Source organism: Bubalus kerabau, chromosome 14 (genome assembly GCF_029407905.1).
Source record: "Bubalus kerabau isolate K-KA32 ecotype Philippines breed swamp buffalo chromosome 14, PCC_UOA_SB_1v2, whole genome shotgun sequence".
In the NCBI taxonomy this organism is placed as follows: Eukaryota; Metazoa; Chordata; class Mammalia; order Artiodactyla; family Bovidae; genus Bubalus; species Bubalus kerabau.
Window position 1 is genome coordinate 72,830,307 of NC_073637.1, and position 7,635 is coordinate 72,837,941.

Below are 7,635 nucleotides of genomic sequence, written 5' to 3' on the forward strand. Positions count from 1 at the left end.
CACGTCCGTCTTGCAGGCAGCGTTAGAGCCCCTTCCAGGGCGGTATATTCCGTTGACTTTGTGCTGTCTGCTAGTTTAGACTTGGAGCTCTTGGACGCAGAGGAAAGGTAATCTTGGTCTTGTAATCCTCAGCAATATGTGCTGATAAAAGTTCGTTTTGAGCAGAGGGATGTCCCCAGTCTTTTGTTACCTTTTTTACGGAACTTTTCTTCTCTCCTGTTACGAAGTATGCCTCTCTTCTCCCCCTGCATTCATTCAGCAAGTTGTCCATTGAATACCTGATGTGTTTCAGATATTATTCCGGCTCTGAACATGGCGTGGTAACTGAAAACGGGAATAACAGAGCCCACAGTCTCCTCCAAGGGACAGACTAATCAAACAGATGCATGTATGTAAGATTGCAACTAAGATTGCACCATAACATTGTAACATGTAAGACTGCAACTGTTGTATGCAGTTTTTGTATGTAGCAACTCACTACGAAACCTAGTGGCTTACAGCAGTCCTTTGGCTAACTCAGAATACTGTGAGTAGGTTGGGTGGTTCTACTTTTGAGTCTGCTCAGCTGGGCTCTTTCATACCTTTATGGTCAGCTGGTGGGTCTGCTCATGGTTGGATAATCTAGGATGGTCTCATGCCCAAGTGTTCTGATGGGAAGGCTGTTAGTAGGGGCAATAAATACAATGTGTTAGGGGCCACTTTTGCAATGTGACACAAGAACTAAGAAAAAGTACAGGATACCAAGCAAGCATATACTGAATATAGAAGTTTGTTTTGAACGATTGGGGAAAAGGACTACATTGCTAAAATGACAAGCTGAGATCCAAAGATTGGAAAGGGGGTAACTAGTTGAAGAGAGAGAGAAAGACAGTCCAGAGAGAGGATATAGGCAAATACCCACCCCCACCCCCTTTCCCACTTCCCATTTCGACCTCAACTTCCATGTTTCAGAAAATGGTACCACCCTCCAGCTGTTCAAGTCAAAAACCCAGAAGTCATCCTTTCTTTTCCCCACTGGCAGTTCTCATCTGTTCTACCTCCAAATTGTATCCTGAACCACTCCTTCATTTCTACATCACCATTATCCAAGTTCCTGTCATCATCCACCTTTAATGCAAACCATCCCCACTGATCTCTCTGTGTCTATAGTCACACACGGCAATGCAAAATAAAAAGTGTGGGTTGGATAGTGCCAACCTCTCAAAGCCTATACTGGATGGGTCCGAATGTTTGTGTCTCCCCAAAATTCATTTGTTGAAATCCTACCCTCTAAGGTGATGATATAAGGATGTAGGGTCTTTGGAAGGTGCTTAGGTAATGAGGGCAAAGGCCTTATGAATGGGGTTAGTGCTCTGACAAAAGAGACTCTGAAGAGCTACCCTGTCTCCTTCTGTACACTGAGAAGACAGCATCCATGAGGGAGAGGCTCTTAGCAGGCACCGACTAGGCCAGTGCTTGGATTTCATAGCCTCCAGAACTTAAATTTATGTTTTTTTATATCCTACCCAGTTTGTGGCATTTTTGCTATAGCAGCTCAGTGGACTAAGACTCACTCCCAGTATGCTTAAAATAAAATTTTGAATTCTTACAGTGGCTATGAAGGCTGTATCTTGCTCTTACCCATCTCCCTCCTCTCACCACCCCATTGTGCTATCCCTAGCATATATCAAACTCATTTCAGAGTCAGTCTTGTTTTTGTTTTCTTTGCCTAGAACACTCCTTTCTTACATCTCCATATGACTAGCCCTTTTCATCATATAAAATTCTACTTAAAAGGCACCTACAGAGTGAGACTCTCTGGTCACCTACTTATTTTCATATCCTCCTTTTTTGTTTGTTTCCTTTGAGGTGCGTGCTACTCTCTGAAGTTAACCTATTTGTATGTTATTTGCCATGACTAGAATATATTCTCCATGAAACCAAGCACTTTGCTATCATGTTTATATTATGTTCCCTATGCCACCACAGGAGAAGGCAATGGCACCCCACTCCAGTACTCTTGCCTGGAAAATCCCATGGATGGAGGAGCCTGGTAGGCTGCAGTCCATGGGGTCGCTAAGAGTCAGAAACGAATGAGCGACTTCACTTTCACTTTTCACTTTCATGCATTGGAGAAGGAAATGGCAACCCACTCCAGTGTTCTTGCCTGGAGAATCCCAGGGACGGGGGAGCCTGGTGGGCTGCCGTCTATGGGGTTGCACAGAGTCGGACACGACTGAAGTGACTTAGCAGCAGCAGCAGCATGCCACCACAGCCTTTGGCTCATAGTAGGAACTCAATAACTAGTTGAGCTTGCTAATGAATAAAGGGGTGATTGAAAACCCCATGACAGAGGAAGCATGATGCATGTGAGGATGTGGGAGAAAACTAGTGAGGCTAGAGCACAGGAAGTGGGTGATGTGCCTTATGGTGGGAGAGTAGGTATGACCAGGTCTTGTAGGGCATTTGGCCATGCTAAAGAGGTTGGTCCTTGTATTAGGGTTCTCCAGAGAAAGCCATATATATGGCTCTATTATAAAGAATTGGGTCATATGTTTATGGAGACCATGTCCCAAGATACATAGTCAATAAGCTGGAGACCCAGGAGAGCTGATGGCATGAATTCCAGTATGAATGCTGTCAGGCTCAAGACCCAAGAAGAGCCAATTTTCTGGCTGGGTCTGAAGACTGGGAAAAAAAACCCCGAATCTCAGCCCATACAGTCAGGCAGGAGGAATTCCCTCTTCTTCAGCCTTTTTGTTCTAGTCAGGTCTTTAACTGGTTGGATGAGACCCACTCATGTTAGGGAAGGCAATCCATTTTACTCAGTCTACCAATTCAAATGTTAAGCCCGTCCAGGAACACCCCTACAAACTCACCCAGCATAATGTTTGGCCAAATGTGTGGGCATCCTGTAATTTAGTCATAGTGACACAGATTGATCATCATAGTCCTTTTCTTGGTATCTGTGTGAAGATATTGATGGCGGCAGGGACTATCTTATTCATCATGTAACTCAAATCTTTTGGCAGATGCCACATACATAGTATAGTAATTGTTGAACAAATATATACTGAACTGCACTTTCTCAGTCTCTACCCAACATATGTGTTCTAGGAACTCTTCCCCTGAGATCTGGACTCTTTGATCTTACTCTTCTGTCAACAGACATTTCGAAACATGCATCAGCACAATTGTTCTCAAGTCTCTTTCACTGTTTGGAGGCACTTTCTTTCTTGTAGGCTATATTTTATCCCAGGACACATTTCATAGAAGAGGAGCTGGGGACTTGGGGAGGCCAAGTGCCATAGCCAAAGTCACATGATAAGATAGTAGGGAAGTTGGAATTAAATCCTTTGTCTTCCCTCTCTTTCCACTGTACCAGGACCCACTCCTCTCATTATGCTTTTTTTTTTTTTTTTTGCAAAGTTGCTAAACAAACAAACATAAATTACTAAATAGTCAATGAATGTCTTTTCTTGTTTGGAATAAGCAGAATGTGGATCCATCATTGGGTATAGCATTCCAAAATCTCTCGGTATTATTGTTCCAGGTTACAAGCAGTATAACCTGACTTCTCATAAACTGCTATGTGATATTTGTATATTTATTGTGAAAATAGCACAATCTTTTTTTGTGTAAAGTTGAATGAATTCCAATGTGGGATGGCTTAAGAAAGGTCCAGTGAAGGCAACGAGTTACATTAACTCCATTTACTCATTTATTCAGACCTACGTACTGAGAACTCACCATGTACCAGATGCTATATTTACCAATCTTTAACCTAAGTTCTCTGCATAAGGTGGAAAGGGAAAGCTATGCACATAACTGGATCATTCAATTTTTTTTCTATTCTCATTTCTATGGAACTTTAGAGGTGATGATGCTTGAATTAGATCATTTTATTTAAATTATGTTATTTTGTTATTCTCTTCCACTAAGCTTTTGCCCCATTTTAGAAATGAAGAAAGATGTTGAGTGACCAACCATGATATATTTATTTGCTAGTATTTATGCCTAAATAAATGGGCTTCCCTGTAGCTCAGACAGTAAAGAATCTGCCTACAATGCAGGAGACCTGGGTTCAATCCCTGGATCAGGAAGATCCCCTGGAGAAGGAAATGGCAACCCACTCCAGTATTCTTGTCTGGAGAATCCCATGGACAGAGGAACCTGGTGGACAGAGGAACCAGTCTGTGGGGTTGCAAAAAGTCAGACACAACTGAGTGACTAAGCAATATAACTTAAAATGCAGCTGTCCCATGTTAAGAAGCTTAAGCAAATTGTTTTAATGATGATGCAGAGAGATAAAATCTCTCTCCAGTAAAATTTTGGGTTTTTTTTTTTGTGTGTGATTTTTTTGTTTTAAAGATTCAGTACTTATGCCTCCCAGGCGGCTCAGTGGTAAAGAACCTGTCTGCCCATGCAAGGAGACATAGGAGATGTGAGTTCAATCCGTGGGTGGGGAAGATCCCCTGGAGGTAAAGATGGCAGCCTACTCCAGTATTCTTGCCTGGAGAATCCCATGGACAGAGGAGCTTGGAAGGATACAATCTGTGGTGTCGCAGAGTTGGACACAACTGAGGAACTAGACACGCTCATACTTGAGGGGTATAGGGGCTCTCTCTAGTGGTGAACTGAGTACTTAAAATTATTTGGTCATGCAGTAGAAGCCCAGAGTACAGAATGAAACTACCCCAGAATCCTACCTCATTTAACACCAGTTTTTAAATAGAAATCACCTATAACTGATTTTCTTCTTAGCAATTAAGGGGAAAATATTATTAAGTGATAAAGCACACAGACTTGAATGGAATCTGAGTTCTAACACCTGGAATTAAATTCTGACTCCATCATTTTCTCAAGAATTGACTCACAATCACTTAGCGTGCAGAATGTGCCAAGTTGCTTCAATCTAGTTCGACTCATTTCGACCTATGGACTGTAGCCCACGAGGATCGTCTGTCCAGAGGGTATGTTAAAACACAACCTTCTAAACCCTACCCCAGAGTTTCTGATTCAGGAGGTCTGGAGTGACAGCCAAGAATATGCATTCATAACAAATTCTCAGGTGTTACTGATGCTGCTGGTACAGGAACCCCACTTTGAGAAGTGCTGTGCTTCACTCCTAGAGTGTGAATCTAAGCCTTGTATTAAATAAGGTTAATACTAATCTTATATTAAATATTCCTCAAGGTTTAGCCATAGGGTCATTGTGAGGATTAAATGGAACAGTAGATGAAGTGCTGACATAGTAAGTACTCCACAGAGGTTAGCTCTTAGTAATCTGTCAGTGTTTTCCAACGTGAAAAATTTAAAAAATAAGCTGGAATTTTAATAAAGAATATTGTTGTTGTTGAGCTATTATTGTTAGCTAAGTTCAGTTCAGTCTCTCAGTCCTGTCCGACTCTTTGCAGCTCCACGGACTGCAGCATGCCAGGCCTCCCTGTCCATCACCAGCCCCCAGAGATTGTTGAAACTCATGTCCGAGTCGGCGATGCCATCCAACCATCTCATCCTCTGTCGTCCACTTCTGTTCCTGCCTTCAATCGTTTCCAGCATCAGGGTCTTTTCCAGTGAGTCAGTTCTTCACATCAGGTGGCCAAACCAGGGTCTCCTGCATTGCAGGCAGATTCTTTACCAACTGAGCTATCAGGGAAGCTAAGTTGTATCAGTAATTTTACTTAAGTGTGCTTGACAGTGTACTATGCATTATTAATATATCTATAGCACCATTAATGTACACTAATCTTTATGCATATTGCTCTGAAAAAATTGGTACAAAACAAAAACCGCACGGTGAAGGGGCTATGTCAAAGGGACACAGGGGCCAACTGAAAGAGATTCCAATGGCCAAAGCTGGGATAATTTGAGCAATAAAGTGATTATAATTCATGTTAAGAAGTAAATATCCCCGCGTTCATGCTGATATAAATAAATGCTTGGAGGAAGGAAGGAATAAATAAATAAATGGAGAAGAGACAAATCTCCCATGCTGAGGATTCCAAATGTTTTTTTGTAGATATTCTGCCCTCAAAGATGTGGAGGATAGCTACCTACATCTTAAGTGTAAAGAGCACATGGTGACTTTCTTCCAAAGAGGGAAAAAAGGGTAACTTTACAGAGGAGAGACACGACAAACACCGCCTCAGCCCGGTGATTAAGGTCGGTATCAACAGTGGCAAGTCACGTTATTACTACGTGCTCTTTATGTGGTGTACCTTACCCTTGTGGGCTTCCTTCTCAAAACCTGTAACCCCAGTGGAATCATGATAAACCCATTGGGTAAATCCCAGTTCAGGGACACTTTGCAATATATGTGACCAGTGTTCCTAAAATTTGTCAAGGTCACACAAAATAAGGAAAGTCTGAGACACTGGCACAGCCCAGAGGACCTTAAGGAGACATGACAACTAAGTGTAATGTGGTCTAGTGCATAGGGTGGGTCCTAGAACAGGGAATGGACGTTAGGTAAAAACCAAGGAAATATGGATAAGGCATGGAAAAAAGTAAAGCAAAACTCTGACTTTTAGGGGGAAAAAAAGGTATGTATTTGTTATTAGAAGTGCCATCCAAACTTTAGAAGCATAGTAAAGAAAATAAATGCCAATACTGTATGATAAAATGTTATGTTAATTTTAGGTGAACATTTTTCTAGATTGATCTATCTACAGAGGTAGAGCATATATATGTTTATATACACACACACATATGTACACTCAGACACACACACACATATGTACACTCAGACACACACACACATACATACATATATAGTAGGCATGCAGACAAGCAATCTTATAAAAGCACGATCTTTGTATGTGTTTTAAAATTTTATTTTAGGCACAATTTGATTCTTTTACATTATGAAGTATATCAAACGTACATAAAATAATTAACTGACCCCTACCGCATATTTAGGGCTTCCCTGGTAGCTCAGTTGGTAAAGAATCTGCCTGTAATGCAGGAGACCCTGGTTTGATTCCAGGGTCAGGAAGATCCCCTAAAGAAGGGAAAGGCTGCCCACTCTAGTGTTCTTGGGTTTCCCTGGTGACTCAGATGGTAAAGAATCCACCTGCAATGTGGGAGACTTGGGTACGATCCCTGGAGGAGGGCATGGCAACCCATTTCAGTATTCTTGCCTGGAAAATCCCATGGACAGAGGAGCCTGTCTCACTATGGGGTCATAAAGAGCTGGACATGACTGAAGCAACTTGGCATGCGGATTTGTACACTATTACCACAATCAATTTTAGAACATTTTTATCATCCCCCCAAAGAAATTTCACACACATTAGTGTTCACTCTCTATTTCTCCTCAGTCCTCTCAGTCCCAGGCAATCAGCAATCTACTTTCAGGCTCTATAGATTTACTTCTTTGGAACATGTCACATAAATGAAATCATACAGTATGTTGTCTTGTGACTGACCTTTTTCACTTAGGATACTGTTTTCAAGGGTCCTTCATCTTATGATATGTATTAGAACTTTTTTTTTTTTTTTACTGCTGATTAATATTCCATCCTATGGATATACCAACTTGAATTATCCATTCATCTGTTATAGACATTTGGATTATTTTCACTTTTTGGCTATTACAAATAATGCTGCTATGAATGCTTGTATACAAGTTTTTGTGTGGGCTCACGTTTCCAT